We start from the raw sequence: 19,629 nt of genomic DNA, 5'->3' as shown, positions 1-19,629 counted from the left end.
AATTGGAAATAAGATCCATCAATTATAAAAAGTTTTATTTTTAACAAAATACCTGGATTGAATCTGGATGTTTCCAAGAATGCATTTCTAATGTGTTTTTTTAATTTGTTTCTGACAGAGGACCTACTAAATATTTTGTTACGGAAAATAAATATTATAGGTACACTCAGAATATATATTTTTTTGAGTCACATTTTGTGTGTATGTGTGTGTATTTCTGTAAGTTTGTATGTGTGTGTGTGTGCGCGCGCGTGTGTGTATGTGTGAGTATATTCGTCTCACAATAAAATATAAAAATTTACTATAAAAAAAAGTTATAAACTGACATAAATAAGGTTAAATGTCACTCGTATAGTGAAACAGTCAATGGAGTGCAATGACATAGCAAAGGGTAGGGGGTAGGTAGGAGGATACATGTGTCTTCTGTCACCACGTTAGAGGGCGCCAAAATGAGTATTAAAAATAATTTTTTAATTTTATTATAATCTAAACTAAAATATACTAATAAGTATGGCGGCTTGCAAAACTGTACTTTTGGTTTTCAAAATTGTACTTTTGGTTTGCAAAATTGTACTTTTAATTTTAATTTGTACTTTTGGTGTGCATTGCCAAGGCCACATTTAGTGCCCTTTGTTACGGCTAAGGGTTTATCAATAGTAATGAGGCAAGTGCTTGGGCTATGAAACAGTGTACTAAGTACTATCTATGCTTTGAGTCAAGTTCTTTAACAAATTAAAAAATGAATAAAGTACCAAGAATTATAAAACACAAAAAACCATCATCATCACCAAGTTCTCTAAACCATTCACTAATATTCCTGGTCTTCAAAGTAACTTTTCTTCTGTTGAGTCTTATCTCTTGCAAAGTTCACCAGGCCTACTTGCTCTTTGTGAGACCAATTTGAGTTCGGGTTTCTTCCTTCAATTCGTAAAGACTCATTAGTAACATGATTGGCCGGAGCATTTACACTCGTAAGAATTCACCCATTTGTTGGGAAACTAGATTTAAATTTACACACTATTCTTTTATGTGCTTTTGTTTAGCTTCACTTTACTCTATCATCTTTCTCTTTGTTCTATATCGCTCTCCTTCATCTCAAGACTACATTCTTTTTGATGTTATTTCTGATCGAATTGACCAAGCCCTCTCTCTTTATCCATCAGCAAATATTGTTGTTGTTGGTGACTTTAATGCTCATCACACTAAATGGCTTGGCTCTAGTGTCAGTGACTCTGCAGGCATTAATGCCCGCAACTTTTGTCTTTCTCAATCCCTAACTCAAGTAGTCAACTTTCCAACTCGCTTTCCAGACAACCCGAATCATTTATTTATTTATTTTAAATCTTCGCTTCCAACAAGGATGCAAGCAACCAATAATTAGAGTTGGAAGTTACTGGAAGAGAAAAGATGAAGATTGTAGAGCAAGATACCAATTGACGGACAACTTAAAGGATTGCAAATTATATAAATCAGGAAAACAATATGAAGGGAGCGAATTCCAAAGAACTGGCGTTCGAGAAAAAAAACTAAACGAATGAGCGTTTTTGGAACACTTTGGAACAATCACAGAAAAAGGATGATACTTAATCGAATGACGAGTAACACGAGAATGAATTTTAGTAGATGGCACAAGAGACGCTTGCTCTTTAGAGCAATACCCATTATAGTATCTGTAGAAAAGAGAAAGAGAAGCAACATTACAACGATGTGATAATGGTTGTAGGTTGGCTGCAAGAGCAGATCCAACTATGTTTACAATGCGTTTTTGCACCTTGTCTAAAAGAGAAAGCGCATCATTAGAAGATCCGCCCCAGATATTGCAACAGTATTCCATACAAGGCCGGGTTTGAGATATATAGGGATAGAGAATAAAATCGGTTGTAAGAAAGTGTCGAGCTCGATAAAGAGAAGCAACCTTAGCATATGCTAATTTTGCTACGGATTTGATATATGGTTTCCACGAAAGATGGGAAGTAAGAGTTAATCCTAGAAGATGAAGGGTAGATGACTAATCGAGTATATTACCGTTCATAAATATAGGAAGATTTAAATTATTGCGATAGCGGTTGACTGAAAAAATTGGGTTTTATCTGAATTAGAGTTCACCAGCCACTGTGAGCCCCATGCTATAGTAGAAGCGAGATCCTTTTCAAGCTCAAATGCCTCTTCCAAGCAATCACAGAAAGTTGGCTTTTTATTATGACAAGAATAAATGTCATGTTATAGAAATTATGGTAGTGTATTCTACACTACTATTTTTAGTAATGTTGTGACCACCAAACTTTTCTATTTTATTACTAATTTCAAATTAGGATGCATTACAAAAAATTATGGTTATTGGAGCTTAGGAACAAGAAAAATTTAAATTACGGCCTACCTCAACCCTTTGCGAGTAGTGTTTAAAAGTTAGATATATACATACATATATATATATATATATATATATATATATATATATATATATATATATATATATATATATATATATATATATATATATATATATATATATATGTATGTGTATATATATATAATTTTTAAATACTTATATATATATATATACATATATATATATATGTATATATATATATATATGTATATGTATATATATATATATAATTTTTAAATACTTATATATATATATATATATATATATATATATATATATATATATATATATATATATATATATATATATATATATAAATCAGTAAAAACACTTATCTAACTTTTATCTTCAACAGCATGTTTTGCCATTTATTATTTATATAATTTATTATTGCTCTGTTCTTTAAGAACATTGAGCACTCTATTTGTAAAACACACTGGCATAATTTATATATATATATATATATGTATATATATATATATATATATATATATATATATATATATATATATATATATATATATATATATATATATATATATATATACATATATATATATATATATATATATATATATATATATATATATATATATATATATATATATATATATATATATATATATATATATATATATATATTAGTGTGATAACACAAAAAATTTATTTTTGAAACCATTTGCAATCGAGGAAAGTTTATGAGCAATTGAAGAATATAAATTGAATTTTTGATTTTTTTTAAAAAAGTTCTCCCTCCCCCCCTCTTCGGAAGAAAAAAGTGAAAAAATAATTTTTTTTTTTAAAATGACATGTGTTTTTTGCTTTATTCAAAAGAGTAATAGTAATTACTAAGCAACTTTTATTAACAAATAAGATACAGAACAGCTAGCAATTTGTCCAAAATATACAAGAAATGTTTAAAAAATAGTTTTTGCTATGAACTTCAGGTTCAAAAATTCAATTTTTCTTGATTTTGCATGAAGTTCCTCCATCAGTATTACGTTCAGCAATTTGGTTAGATCTGGAAATGTCAATTAATGACTCTTCGACTGACCAATGCGTCTCCAAACACTTAACTGCGTTTTTGCATTTTATCTTTATGAGTGAGGTAATCATTTCATTGAAGGACGCTTCATTGTAGTGTTGCGAATGGAAACAAGCATTTGCCCATTCGTAGCAGATGAAGTCGCATGCTAGAGCGAGGATACTGCGCCACTCTGGTATCAGAAATAATACTATAATAGCATATATCGCACGTGAGTTCCATCTTGCCTGGTGTAAATTTGGGAGTTTCTTCCAGCTGATTTGAGGCCAACGTGAAGTTGTTTTGTAATGACGATATGCCTGACATAGTTTATATAAGAACTTAAAATCTTCTCGCCATCCAGGGTTCTCGCCTGTGTTAACATCATCTGTCGCAACGAGGTGGTAATCAGCCTGAAAAGAGACAGTTTTCTTTTATTTTTTTAATGAAGGAATAGTTGAGTTCTGGTTAGGTCGTTGGCTCTTGAATAAGAAAATCCATGACATGCTTCAGAAGGAGGTCGAGCACATGGTGCTGACAGCCAATATATTGTGGCTTCTGAAAGCCCTTTTTCAAGACATCATCCTGTATGAGTTTTACAATCTCGTGCAACCCAGTGAAAAATAAAACCGCGCTCCACATGGGTTCCGCGTGGGTTCCGTGTGGGATTGATGGGATTTACGTGGGACGGATTTTCCCATGTGGTATCCGTATGGAAATTTGTCATCTTAAACCCATGTGGGTAATCCCACATGGGTTACATGTAGGAACCATATGGTATTTACCCACATGGGAAATCCCACGTGGGTTTCATGTGGGATTTGCATGGGAATTAATTTGAAAGCTGGAAACTAAAAAAAAACTTTTTAAAAAAAACTAAATAAAAATTTTTAAATCGACATTGCATTGCGTTACGTTTATATTGTGTGAAAATATTTTTAGTATGTAAGTACCACGAATAATGTTTATCTTTCTTTATAGAAATAAGATTAAGATTTGTGCAAATAGACGTATTATTAGGATATTATAATAGTTATTTGAATATAGATCTTGAGTATATTATCTGCAAACAATTAACTGATGAAAGTTCAAATGTTGTCAAAAACCAAGCATGCATGCATGAGACACTCCAGTGTCCCACAAAGAAATGCAGGTTTGAAAGTCAAAGAATTCCCAATTTTCTTTGTTAAAAAAGAAAAAAATAGGGTGGTGGTGGTGGGGGAGATAAGTTTCTGTAACTTTTTTTATGCTCCAAAACTTTTAACTTTATATATAATAAGGTCCTTATGACTTAAGGGACTTACAAACTACATTGAAAAACAAAAACAAGATATTAAAAGAAACTTTTCACCTTTAAATCTGGAGTACCACAGTGTTATTGGGAATAAAGCCTCTGGGTCCAGTTTTAAAAGTAATATGATCTAAAGTAATGTTTAAATAAAATAGTATACTTTAAAATGCATATAGTTATACATATAACTCCTGATATAGTTATACATATAACTCCTGATATAGTTATACATATAATTCCTGATATAGTTATACATATAACTCCTGATAGTTAACTATATCTATAACTAGTTATACATATAATTTGTTATAGAAACTTATTTTTTAAGGTTATGCTTGAACAAATTAGTACCAATTAATTCAAATTTAAGATTTAGTTAAAGTTCAAGTTAAAGTTCTTATTTATTCATTGTTTTTGTTAATTTTATATTTATTTGTTCAAATTTGTTAATTAGTACTATTTCTTACTACAGTAAGAATGTTTATCATTGTTGAACGTGACTTTATTTGTTAATTTTATTTTCAACATATTTTGACAACACCCTTTACATTTTAAATGAGACAGCTTTACTTTTCTATTGATGTTAAATTTATTACGTTTTAATAACTCAGATTGTATCCTAACTGAATTATTGTAAGGTTTGTAGGGGTTTGTTGTATATCAAATGGTGTTGTAATTAAAGTAAAAATAATATATATATATATATATATATATATATATATATATATATATATATATATATATATATATATATATATATATATATAAATATATACAACATTAAAACAATAAAATTGATACAAAATTTCATTTTAAAACGAATACCATTAACATTGTGATAATAATAGCATTAGGAAACTAGTATTTATGTATTAATATTATACTATAAATAAATAGTTTTTTAATTCATTTTATAAAATAGAGACTGACAACTGATAATTAATGGATATAAATACAAATTATAAAAATCATGTAAACTTCATTTATTATTTCTAAATACTATATTAATGTTAGTCTACAAAGTTAAAATCAATTTAGAGCATTGTTATTAGTTCTTTTGCGATTCGCACTTCCACTTCTGTCTCTCAAATTTATAAAATAGGTGGTCAAAGCTTACTCAATACGTAGGTTCTCAGCATAACAATGCTTTTTTCTTACACTTTCTAAAGAGAAATATGGCAAATTGATTACTTATTTTACCTAAATCATAAGATCATCTATGCATAATGATGTCAGATGATGACCTGGTTTATTGAACACCTTCACCCTTTATCAAACTCAGTCAATTTTTTGCCATCTCCCATTGAAAATGATGTCAGTTTTTGTTATCGTATTATGATGGTATATCTGAATTGTTAATATAACATAAAAAATGCATATACCATCAATTTTTTTCTGGTTCAATTATACATTTATTCTCAACAGTACTAAAAGTAAAAAAAAAAACACAAATTGTTCTTTCAGATAAGCAAGCTAGTTTCTGAATTTAAATTGTTTTTCCGATGATCCTCTACAGTTTTAAGCAACAAAAGCAAGAAGTTTTTAGACCACATTGTTGGTGTAAATACCTCTAAAACCTGCTCATAGCTAGCATAAATTGTTTTACTTTTTTTTAAAATAAAATAATTTACTTTTTTTTTTAATTCAATTTTTTAATTGACATTATTTTGGTCTCAACATTCCCTCCCCATTGTTAGTTATTGTTAAACTCACACTGCCCCTCTATCTACTGGCATCATTTATGGATGATCCCATAGCCTAAATACTATATATATATATATATATATATATATATATATATATATATATATATATATATATATATATATATATATATATATAATTTTTACTTTATTTACATCACCATTTGATATACAACAAACCTTTACAAAGCTTACAATAATTCAGTTAAAATTCAATCTGAGTTATTGAAACGTAATAAATTTAACATCAATAGAAAAGTAAAACTGTCATCATTTAAAATGTAAAGGGTGTTGTCAAAATATGTTGAAAGTAAAATTAAGTTACTAATAAAATCACGTTCAACAATGATAAATATTCTTACTGTAGTAAGAATTAGTACTAGTTAACAAATTTGAAATAATAAATATAAAATAGTGAAAAAACAATGAACAAATAAGAACTTGAACTAAATCTTGAATTTGAATTAATCGGTACTAATTTGTTCAAGCATAACCTTAAAAAATAAGTTTATATGATAAATTTTATGTATAACTAGTTATACATATAGTTAACTATCAGGAGTTATATGTATAACTGCATGCATTTTAAAGCATTTTATTTAATTTATATATTACTTTAGATCATATTACTTTGAATACTGGACCCAGCGACTTTATTCCCAATTACACTGTGGTACTCCAGATTAAAAATTGAAAAGTTTCTGTAAATATCCTGTGTTTGTTCCTCAATTTACTTCGTAAGTCCCTTAAGTTTTATGAACCTTATTATATATAAAGTTAAAAGTTTTGGAGCCTAAAAAAAATTACGGAAACCTCCCTATCTCCCCTCTTTTTTAATATTTTTTTTTAATAAAGAAAATTTGACTTTCAAATCAGCATTTCTTTGTGGGACACTGCAGTGTCCCATGCATGCATGCTTGGTTTTTGACAACATTTGAACTTGCATCAGTCAATTGTTTGCAGATAATATACTCAAGAACTATATTCAAATATCATATGAACATGTTAGAGAATGTTCATATGATATTTGAGCATCACAAATTTAATAATATTGTTGTGATATGTTATATAAATAATACCATAATAGATTATGATATGAAAATAAGATAGGATATAAAGGCAATGATCAAAGAATAAAGTTACTTATATAAATTTAGATGTTTGTTTATTAGTTTCAGAATATTATATTATGTGTGATTGCGGCCTTCTATAATAACAGGCCTTGACATCGCGCAACAAATTTGTTAAACTGAAGGCCAATTCCTAATACTGTGTTTACATTTTCATCTTTTAACATTAGATGAAAGTTTGTGTTCGCGCTTTTTTAATAAATCTTTAAAATTTGATTAATTTATAAATTAGATAGCGCAACTTCAAGACGATAACGTTGTAAGTTTCAAGGCGTTAACATTGTAAGGTAATAATATTGTCAAACTAACGATTAGTTTTTTTAAATGCCTTTGAAATGCTGTGTATCTCTTTGCAAGTCGAACTATCTCAACTACAACAAAAATATCAATTTATACAACTACAACTACAATATCAATTACAACTACAACGAAGTTTATATGATTGTTTGTGTATTGACTACAAGTTGCCAAGTATACGGACATTAACACGATTGACTTCAAAAATAAGCTCAATGGAGGACCTAAGTTTCATAAATAGTATTTTTATGAATTTAAATCCATTGAAAAGAACTTCCATACTACTAATTTATGAGGTCTATGTCAAAGCTTCATTACTTTACCAAAGAGGTGCTTTGTTTGGTCAAGCAGTAAACTACCCTGAAAATTTAACTAAAACAATTTTATCATTTATGATTAAATGTCTTTTTGGAGGTCCAGAATTTATATGTAGAGCTCAACCTGTTGCAAATCTTTCCTCTGAATTTCAGTTTGCTCAATGTCAACAAATTGTCTATACAATAAATAATATTGAAAATAGTAAGACACTGGTAATAATTACTGATGGTAACCGTGTAAATCAAAGATTTTTTGGAATGTTTAAAACAGTTGATAGTAAACCATGGTTAACAACATCAGGTATATATTTATTGTATGACTATGTGCATCTACTAAAATCTATACGAAACAATTGGTTGACAAAAAAGACTGGCGAACTTCAATTTTTGAACAATAAAGAACTGGCTTTGGCTAAGTGGAGTGATTTAAAAACTATATATAAAACTGAGTGCAATAGTCTTTTTAAACTCTCTAAACTTGCAGCTAAATCAGTTTATCCAAAACCAATAGAGAGACAATCTGTAAAGTTTTGTTTGTCTGTTTTTTGTAAAGAAACAGTAGCTGCATTAAGAATGCATTCAGAGATTGAAAATAAAGCATTTGAAGGTACTGCTGTATTTATTGAAAAAATAATTTTTTTCGAATGTTGTTAATGTCAAAGCACCTGGCGCTGGCATTCGGTTTAGAAATGAATTATGCAGATAAATCCACTCAGTTGGTGATCAACAGTTACAACTGCTGCAAGATATTGCTAAATTGTCAAATTTTATGAAACCTACAGGTAAGCGTGTAAAACAGCTTACGCTAGATACTAGCAATGCAATAGCCCATTCATGTTATGGCTTTATTGATCTTGTAGAAACTTTGTTGAGTAATGGAGCAAAGTATGTCTTATTAGGTTGGTTTTCAACAGATCCACTTGAAAAAGCTTTTTCTAAGCTTTGACAGGGATCTGGAGGTACTTACTTTATAAACGCTAAATCTGTAATTGAAAAAATTAATATTCAACTTACTAAATTGATATTACAACTTGACATTCCTGTTGATGGTATCGATTGTCATACTTGTGACATATGTTTTAGAGATATTTCTACTGATGATAAAGAACTTCTGGATAATATACATGATCTTGAAAGCTCAGTTAATAAATCTACATTAGTGGCTTTAGTTTACATAGCTGGCTATGTGCAAAAAAGCGAAATAAAAATTTATGATGATTCTACCAATTATTATTATAAATATGGAAGTTATCTGTATAGCCTAAACAGAGGTGGACTTGAAATTCCTTCTGATGCTCTTTTCTAACGGTCAATATTTTGCTTTTTTTTTTTCAAGGTGCTACTGACCCTTTATACAGAACATTTTGTGTTACTCAGTTTTAGTTCATTGCTGCTAAATATTAATTTAAAATCACAAAAAAACAATGCAGAGTATATTCTAATATTCTGCTAAAGAATTACTCACTAATTACCACTCCCAAAATACTAAAGCTATCATAATTTATGGAAAAATTAGTTTTGTAATTAATTATGCTATTTACTTGTTATGTTTTTTATTTTCTCATTAGCCTATATGTCTTTCAATATGTTTGGATTTGTAAATATTTACCCTGTTGAGATATATTGATAAAACTTTTTTTTTGCTTGAATCAACTTTTGTTGGTGTTTTTTATTGTTGGTGATTTTTATTGTTACCATTTTTAGCAAAAAAAAAATTAAAAATACAGTTATCTTTTTAATATATAGATATATACTTTGTTATGGTTCTGCTTGTTATTGATACTATTTAATATTACATAAATATTCTTAATGAAATTTGAAAAACGAAAAATATGATTATCTTTTAACAACTTTTTGGTTTTCTTTTTATATTTCCGTCTTTACTGGAGATTATCATTAGAAAACATAGACTGCCATTACACCCTACCTAATATAAAAATATATCAATAAAAGTAAAAGTGAAAGTTTAATCGGCCTTCAGTTTTTACGGCATTTTGCGCGATGTCAAGGCCTGTTATTATAGAAGGCCGTGTGTGTGACAAAAAAGTAAAGATACTTTTGCATCCAGTGGCTATTGCACCCAACGTCTACATCATTGAAAAAGTAGGTTTTTACATTTTTGTTTTTGTTTCTTTGTTTAACTACTTATCCTAATTGATCACTTTTTTTCAGGATTCTCCTCATGAGTTCAAGCTCATTACGCATAATATGTGTTCAATTACCCATAATACGTTAGTCATTGTAAGTAATAAATTAGGAAATAATTATTTGTGAAATATTGTAGTCATTAATGACTTCAACCTGGCTAATAATTAAAATTGCTTGACTAATAAGGTTCCTTATTAAAATTGCTCTCACTCTCTCTCTGTCTCTCTCTCTCTGGTTCTCTCTCTCTCTGTCTCTCTCTCTCTCTCTCCATATATATATATATATATATATATATATATATATATATATATATATATATATATATATATATATATATATATATATATATATATATATATATATATATATATATATATATATATATATATATATATATATATATATATATATATACATATATATATATATATATATATATACATATATATATATATATATATATATATATACATATATATATATATATATATACATATATATATATATATATATACATATATATATATATATATATACATATATATATATATATATATATATATATATATATATATATATATATATATATATATATATATATATATATATATATATATATTTGTATTTATATTTTTTTTTTAGAAAATGTTTGAAGAAAGTTAGAAGATACTAAAAACCTTGGTATTATGCAAGCCGAAGCGATTTAATTAATTCAATCGACAAAAAACGGCGTGTAAATCGCAAAAGAAAAAATAATTTTTTTAATATTCATTTTGGATGTATTGATTAATAGCATTTATTTTAAAATAAATTCATTTTGCAACACGTTTTTTAATTTTACAAAATTTCGTCCTAATAGTTTAGGGTAAATCCCACATAGGTTATAGGTGAAAAACATCACATGTAAAGATCAAAAATGCTACGCATTTTTAATACCAAATGGGATAAAGTAGCAAATACCAGATTAAGTTAAGCCTCTCTGAAAGCTTTGATGATTAATTTTAAATTACTATTTAAGTAATTTTTAAATTAAAAGAATTTTAAAAATTATCATAGAAGCATTCGGACTTTCATTTGTCTAGTATTGACTACTTTTATACCATTTGGATTAAAATATGTGGCATTTAAGATCTATAACATGTAGTATTTTCCACCTATATCCCATGTAGAATTTACCACATTAAACCCATGTGGGATTTACCATATGAAACCCACATGGGACAAAATAATAAACCCCATATGGGTTACATATGGTAAAAACCCACACTTATCCCATATGGGATTTACCATATGAAACCCACATGGGACAATATAATAATCCCCACATGGGTTACATATGGAAAAAATCTACGCGTATCCCATGTGCGCTTTTTCACTGGGAAACGACCAGTATTTACTGCGGTCGTGTCGCAGATTATCATGCGAATATTTTCCCAAGCATTGTATTCATCAATTAGCTGATTTAGTTCCTTGTGAATGGCCGCGGCAGAACCACTCTCACATTTAAGAATACCGAGTTTGATTTCGGTTGTCAAATTTTTCAGCAGAACGACTTCTTGGGTGGATTGATTCCAAAGGGGCTTGTTTGACCATTGAATAACCAATCTTTCCTCCACTCTTAACTTGCCTCTGGTAGAGCTCTTTATCCTCCGTGCTTTTCCATTCTCCATTAACGTTAGTGACATCAAATAACTGAGAAAATGTTGCAGTGAATTTATAAGACGGTTTCTTTTTGTTTTTGTTATATAGATCAATCAGACTATTGAGATTCTTTCTAATAAGTGCGCTGGATAATAGTGGAATTTCTAGAATTTCACTACAGAGCAATTCTATATCTATAATCATAATTTTGATTCGATCCAGTCGCCGTTTTTCGCTGTTGAACAGAAAAGTGAAGTTTCCAAGAATTTGACGGTTTGTCGGCATCCGTGTGAGATTGGTTAGCTTTTCAACAGATGGAATACTTGGATCCCTTTTCTGTTTAGAAAAGGAGGGTAGATTCTTCATCCAAATATACCTGTTTGACTTTACACTGTTGCTGGAATTTCTATAAGACATTTTATTGACAATCTTGCACTGAAAACAAAAATATTCAAACGAGTTCACACTTCACACGGTATAGCTGGGATCAAAACAAAGATAATAAACAACATCTATTAACAGAATACTAAACTCACAACCATCTGTAAATGTCTTGTTATATACAAATGGAAACAGCTGACTTGAATGTGCTTAAAAGCAGTATAGAACGTCATATAAAAAGTCAGTGTGAAATTGAAACCAATAGTCAAACTGTGTGATGTATGCACAAAAAAAATAAAAAAGTTCGGGGAACTTTTTCAATTTTTTTAAAAATTGATGCTGCTGCTGTCATCTATCTAAAATTGTTCCTCTAATGTAAAGGGTTTCAGTTATTACCCTAATATATATATATATATATATATATATATATATATATATATATATATATATATATATATATATATATATATATATATATATATATATATATATATATATATATATATATATATATATATATATATATATATATATCAGAGCTGGAGACTCGAGTCAATCGACTCAAACTCGAGTCCGACATTACTCAAAACCGTGATTCAACTTGAGACTCAACTTAAATTTTGTCATGAGACTTGCGACTTGAGTGGAGGACGTGCTGATTTTGGCAAGACGACTATAAAACTATTATTTTCCGTCTCTTCAAAAATGGAGCAGTTTTTCTATTTTATTTCAGATTTTTAATAATATTTTCTATTTTTGAATGTTTTTTTTTTAACTTAAACTCGCCTTAACTACTCTGAGTTGTATCACTTCTTTTCTCTTTTTTTTTACTTTTGTTTTGATTTGCTTTTCATTTTTTTGTTTATTTTTTTAAATTTATTTCTTTTTCTTTTCTTAACTTATTTCATTTTTATTTTATTCATTGTTATTAAAAACTTCTACTAACCTTCCAAACTTTCTTTTATTTATTTTTATTTGTGTAATTTATTTATAAAATTCGTTATAAAAATGCGTTTGGCATTCCGGAAGTTTCTGCCCTGCTGTTTTAATTCTAAGTATTCTAAAATGTGTTTGCTACCGATTTCGGCGATTTGTAAAGTTTAAAAAGTTAACTTCTATAAAAATTTAGAAAACGCCTGCAGTACCTGGAGTTTTTAATTTTGTTATACAGGTTTTAAGGAAAAAAATAAGAAAAAACTAGATTGGCATAATGTAAATTTTGTCAAGTTTTAATTACCGATGGAGTTGCGACTACAAGCTACTTTATTCGTCATGTAAAAACACATTAAGGAATATATCAATATATCAAAAATTTGTTTAGACAAGATCTGATGCTGTTACGCCTAACCAATTGAAGATTTCAGACTTTTGAGCTCACACCTGTCCAAAATTGGTAGAAACTACATTGAAGCCCTCCAGAAAAACCCTTTGGAGGGATGATTTTGGTATTATTCCTGATCACAAAAATGTAAAATTTGAAATCATCTGTAACCATCCGTGGAAGAAAATTTGATTTGAAGAATTTCTCTGTTTTAAGATAATTTAAAACAATGGTTTAATATCTCATTTGCATTTTTGCAGCATTTTAGGATAAAATAGCAATCAAATAATTAAATAAATACTCAAATAACAATTTTTTTTTGCAATAATTTTAGCTTTCCTGGAATTTAAAATATTTAAAAGTCAACAAAATTTTTTTCGGGAAATAGCAAGTTCTCTGATACTTTAGCTTTAGAATTAGACCTTTATCGAGCAAAATTTTGTTAAAAGTCTCAGAAAAATGCCAAACTCAAAGAAAACTCATGAAGACTGTAGAAAAACAGTTTGTATCTTTTGCTTGAGAAAATGTACAAGAGAGTTGAACAATCAATTGATCAATACAATTGAAACTGTGCTCCAAATGAAACTTGACATATCAGACTCTAGAGTTCCAAAAGGGATTTGTGACACATGCAGGATTGCTCTTGGAAAGAAGAAAAATGGTGAGAATGTTTCACTTCCTCTTATGTTTCAATTTGAAACTATAAAAGTCAGACCTTCAACTCGGGAACAGGACTGTGACTGCCTGATTTGTCAAATAGGACATTTGAAGTCTTATGAAAAACACCCACTGGAGACTTCTTCTGAACATTCACAGTCTTCTTCAAACCAAAAAAGATGTTCAGAGTGCTTGTCAATTCTTGGAAAAGGAATATCACATAACTGCTCTGACTTCTCATTTCGTGAAAACATGAGAAAACTAACAATGAGGGATTCTCTTGTCAGTGAGCAAATTGCAGCTTCAGTTGTTACTGTCAAAGAAGCATCTCCACATGGAACTATCAAACTTGCACAAAGCAGAGGTGGCCGCCCTTTGTGTCTCACAAAAGGTACATAAATTTATGCTAAAATTACTATTGTGTTATGTACAAGCTTTAAGACTAAGCATTCTTATCCTTAGTTTACTATTTTAAGAAATCACAGACACGTTATCAAAAAGCCCCTCGCAAAAAGAGATATGTTTGTCAGTTATCTCTTATAATATTAGAATAAAAGATTAGTTAGTGTTTAATGTACCCTTAAATTTGAGATAGGGCAATGTTTGAATAAGTACAAAATTTATTTTGTTGCATGATAAAGTACACCAAACTTAACTTACAGCTGAATTTAGTTGAATCAAACATATCAAATAATTATCCAGGTTTAGTGTAGTGTCAAATCAGTAAATGCATATTTTCTTACACATTTAGACTAGCACCTAGCCAAAGATCATAAATCTGTTAATTAGATAGTCAAATGCTTTTTACTACTTATGTTTGTTTATCCATTATAATATCATTATACTTTAAGTGTCTATTTTACTTGTAGCAAACAAATACAACTATATATAAATGTTTTCAACTTTATTTTAGGACCATCAAGTGCCAAAAAATTTTTTGGAGACACCCCACTACTGACAGCAGAAGATCTGGTGAATGTCCAAGTCAACACTGGTTTGTCCAATTCCTCAATGAATAAATTGGTGTCTACCATAAACCAAGTCACCAAAAGTCACGTTGTGGAACCCAACTTTAAAACAAAGTTTATTGAGATTGGAAAGAAGTTGTCTGCTTATCTCACTCAAACTGACATTGGAGTCTGCAATGATAAATCACAGAGAAGGAAGCAATTGGTTGTACACTGCAAAAACCTAAAAGAACTTCTGAATGATGTCCTGCTTCAAAGACAAGTCTATACACAGCACATTGTGAAGCTTCGTCTAGATGGTGGTGGTGGCTTCTTTAAGGTCAGTCTGGGCATTTAAGAGATGGAGCAAGTGTTAGAGTCTAGGTCTCCACCTTGCAAGAAAACCTTGACATCACAAGTAGCTAAAGAAAGTGGAGTGAAGCGTCAAATTCTTGTTGCTGTAGCAGAAGAAGTTCCAGAAAACTACAACAATGTAAGAAAAATTTTGAATCTTATTCATCCTGAGGGTGCCCATTTCCTCATCTCATGTGATTTGAAGTTAACCAATATTATCTGTGGTTTGCAATCCCATTCAAGCTCTCACCCATGCACTTAGTGTGAAGTTGACTCAAAGGATTTGTCTGCATGTGGAAGTCCTCAAGCATTTGGTTCATTGAGAAAATGCTTCAAAGCATTCCAGAACAATAGTCAGGACTACAAAAGAGCCAAAGATTTTAAGAATGTTGTCCATGAGCCTCTTTTAAGCTTTCCTGATAATGTCCTAGTCTTGGACTTCATTCCACCAATGGAACTCCATCTCTTACTTGGAGTAGTCAACCATCTGTTCAGAGCATTGAAGGAAGAGTGGTTGAAAGCTGATGAGTGGCCCAAGGCTCTTCACATCAAGCCTCAGCCTTTCCATGGTGGTCAGTTTGCAGGAAATGAGTGTAGAAAACTCCTCAAAAATGTAGATATCCTTTAAATGCTTGCAGAAGAAGACTGTGCGTTCAACATTTTTGGCATTGTTGATGCACTGAGAAAATTTGATGCAGTGGTGTCTGCCTGCTTTGGAATGACCCTGGAACCTGACTATTATGAAAAACTATCATCATTCCAAGCCTCCTATCTGGCTCTTGACAGAGTAAGTGTTACTCCAAAAGTCCATGCAGTGTTTTACCACATCAAACACTTCATAGAAAAGAATCAAGACTTCCTTGGAAAATATAGTGAGCAGGCCACTGAAGCTCTTCACCACAGCTTCAAGTCTCATTGGAGCAGATACAAGTGGCCAGTAGACCATCCAGAATATGGAAAGTGGCTGCAAACTTGTCTCGTGGACTACAACAGCAAGAATATCTAAATTGGGAGTAAAAACTATTTTTTTATTCTGCCAGTAAACTAAGATTTTTTTTTTTTAAGGAATGAGTAATTTAAAACTTCTTAGAACACACAGAATACTTCTTTTTATTCCTATCAATATTATGGACATGATTGTGGTTTCATGTGTGGTTAAGAATGCTTTGCAATGTAGAATTTAAAAACTAATATTTACTAAAGAATACATCACTTTATGAAAATGTCACAAAGTTTTTTAGGTCTTTACCTTATGTTTTAATCTAGTTATGTACACATATGATAATATTTATGTTTAAGTATAAATTTTCAAATTTGAATGCTCTAGAAAATCAAAATAAACAGAATGCTCTCATTTTCTCTCTATTGTGTAGGATGTAATTTTCAAATCAAATTTTCTTCCAAGGACGGTTACAGATGATTTCAAATTTTACATTTTTGTGATCAGGAATATTACAAAAATCATCCCTCAAAAGGGTTTTTCTGGAGGGCTTCAAAGTAGTTTCTACCAATTTTGGACAGGTGTGAGCTGGTTAGGTTATTTTCTAATATCAATTTTTTTTGTTTTGTTTTATTAGATATTTAGAATATATAAATATACTGCGATTATACCCGCGAATATGCCCGCGGGTCCGCTCGCTCTCCGTGGTTATCATCTACCTCTAGTAAAGTAGAGGTTTTTTTTTTTATTTATTGTATATTTTGCCGTTTAATTATAAATACATTTTCGAAGCATCTAAATAAAAATGAATATTGGTGGGGCAAGAAGAAGACTTGTTTAGCCTTATCACCGAGCCCCATTCTCACGATTTACAAAAACCGTAATATTTAAATACCTATAGTTAACAAACTATTTATAAAAAGAAAAATATAAAAGTAAAGTAGATAACAATTCGTTGTCTTTTAAAGAAAAATTTAAAGAATCAAAATTAAGGAAAGAGTAAGATCAAGTGAATAAGAAAAAATACATAAGATATTATCATTTGCTTAAAACTTAAAAATTTAAAAATAAAAAAGTAAATAAATTAATATACACCATAGAAATAACATAAATAAATTAGTATACTTCATAGAAATAACGTAAATAAATTAGCAAACGCCATAGAGGTAATACCATAATTAAGGTAATGAAAAAAAAAATAGTTGATACACTCAGTGACATAATTTTTGTATTAATTATTTTTTGTATTTTATTTATTACTCATTTACTTTATATATCACTTATTCAATGGCATCTAATTTATTCATATATCGCATGGGGTAGTACTAAAAAAAGTCAATTAGATTCTCTTTATCGGCAACAGAAGCATCTAGCACGACAAATAAACTTTAAAGATCGTTACTCATGCAAAACCACTTTTATTCAAAATGAGTATTTTTAATATATACCAACTAAATGTTTTTTGCATTTATTGCTTTATATTTAAATGTAAGATAAACTTAACTCCTATATCTTTTCAAAATTTATATGCAATTAAGCCCAAAAACAAATATGATCTAAGAAATGATAATTTTATTTATCAATATTATTCGCATACAAATTTTGAAAGGTCTCATATCTTATCGCGAACATTTTTGTGGAACCAAACAGTTTTAAAAATTTTGATTTTGCCCAAAGTTGGAATTTTTCTACTTTTAAAAACAAATTGAAAAAAGTTATTTTCTGAATAGATAATATTTTCGAGTTCTTCTGACCTCGATTCTCTTTTATAAGTGTTATCTAAATGTAATTTAAAATGTTTTATTTTATTTTTTATTATTTTGTTAAACGGTGTTTTATAATTGAGATACCTTATTTTATTTGTATGAAGGTTTTCTTAAACGGTATTTACTTTTCATTTTATATTTTTTTGAAATAATTGGTTTATTATTTTTGTATTGTTAAACGGTTCTCGGTGACAGGATCTTACGATCCTCTTCGGGTTTCCGTGTTCTTTGTATATTATGTACCAACAACATTTTAATCAGAAAATATTTTTAAATGAACAAAAAGAAAAAAAAAAAAAAAATGTATTTAAGTTTTAATTAAAAAAACACATTTAAAATCGGATATATTAAAATCCACAAGTAAGAATGCCTGTTTTGATTAATTTTTTTTTAAATTAAGACATCCCATAACATTTCTTATAGTTCTTATTAACTTGTACGACAATATGTCGCAGTGTCGCTCTACATCTGACCTCCTAACCTTAATTTTTTAAATAAAGTTTTAAGCTTAGCTTACAAAACTTAACGTTAAGGATAATGTATTATTACCTTAAAGAATAAAAATTAGGATGACATTGCATTTATTATATGTTGTTGCTTTAGGAGAGAGTTCTACATCAACATATGAGCGTACCCACCCCAAGTAACAAAGAATTTTGGCAACCGTTGTGAAACATTTAGTAGTTGATGCATCACTACTCGTGTCTATTGTAGAAAGTGAGCATTTTTGGCTATACAATAATGTTCTTGACCCTCAGTGTTAAACTATTTTCCGTTCTGCCGTAAAAACCTAATTAGAGAAAACGTACATGGATGCAAAGAAAAACTTAACTGAAAATTTTCGTCAGGCTGCAAGCATTTCACTAACACCTAATAATTGGTCAGATAGAAGAATGAGGGGTTACCTTGGTGTAACAGAGCATTGAATACTTAAATATCACTATCACAAACGACTGTTGACATGCGATAGGTTCTTAGGTGGTCATACTGGGGTTAGCATAGCAGAACATTTTGAATCCAATTGTAAAACATATAAAATACTTGACAAAGTTTTGTATGTTGTGGCAGACAATGCCTCAAGCATGCGCAAAGCATTGACAACAGACATTGACAACTTTAGGTTCTAGAAGAACCTAAAGGTGTTGGTGATACACTTGCAGAGGAACTTCACGACAATGTCGAAAATCAAGACCTGTGGGAAGATATCATAGCACCAGACAAAATTATTTAAAATATCAACCAGCTTAACCCAAGACGAGAGGTTACCAAACTAAGTTATTATGCTTACACCCTAAAATTGGCTGTTGGTGATGGTCTCAAAGA

General features: G+C 29.4%; 1 long non-coding RNA gene across 1 annotated transcript; it reads left to right on the top strand.

Annotated features, from left to right (window-relative positions):
* Positions 1–10,041: 10,041 nt before the first annotated feature.
* LOC136090249 (uncharacterized) lies at positions 10,042–11,113 on the top strand. Its single transcript, XR_010643291.1, has 3 exons — positions 10,042–10,254; positions 10,324–10,392; positions 10,942–11,113. It is a non-coding gene; the product is annotated as an uncharacterized LOC136090249 (long non-coding RNA).
* The last annotated feature ends 8,516 nt before the right edge of the window (positions 11,114–19,629 follow it).

The sequence above is a fragment of the Hydra vulgaris genome, chromosome 13 (assembly GCF_038396675.1).
Source record: "Hydra vulgaris chromosome 13, alternate assembly HydraT2T_AEP".
NCBI classification, from domain to species: Eukaryota; Metazoa; Cnidaria; class Hydrozoa; order Anthoathecata; family Hydridae; genus Hydra; species Hydra vulgaris.
Note: the sequence above shows the minus strand (reverse complement) of the source record. Positions and strands in the feature narration are given on the sequence as shown.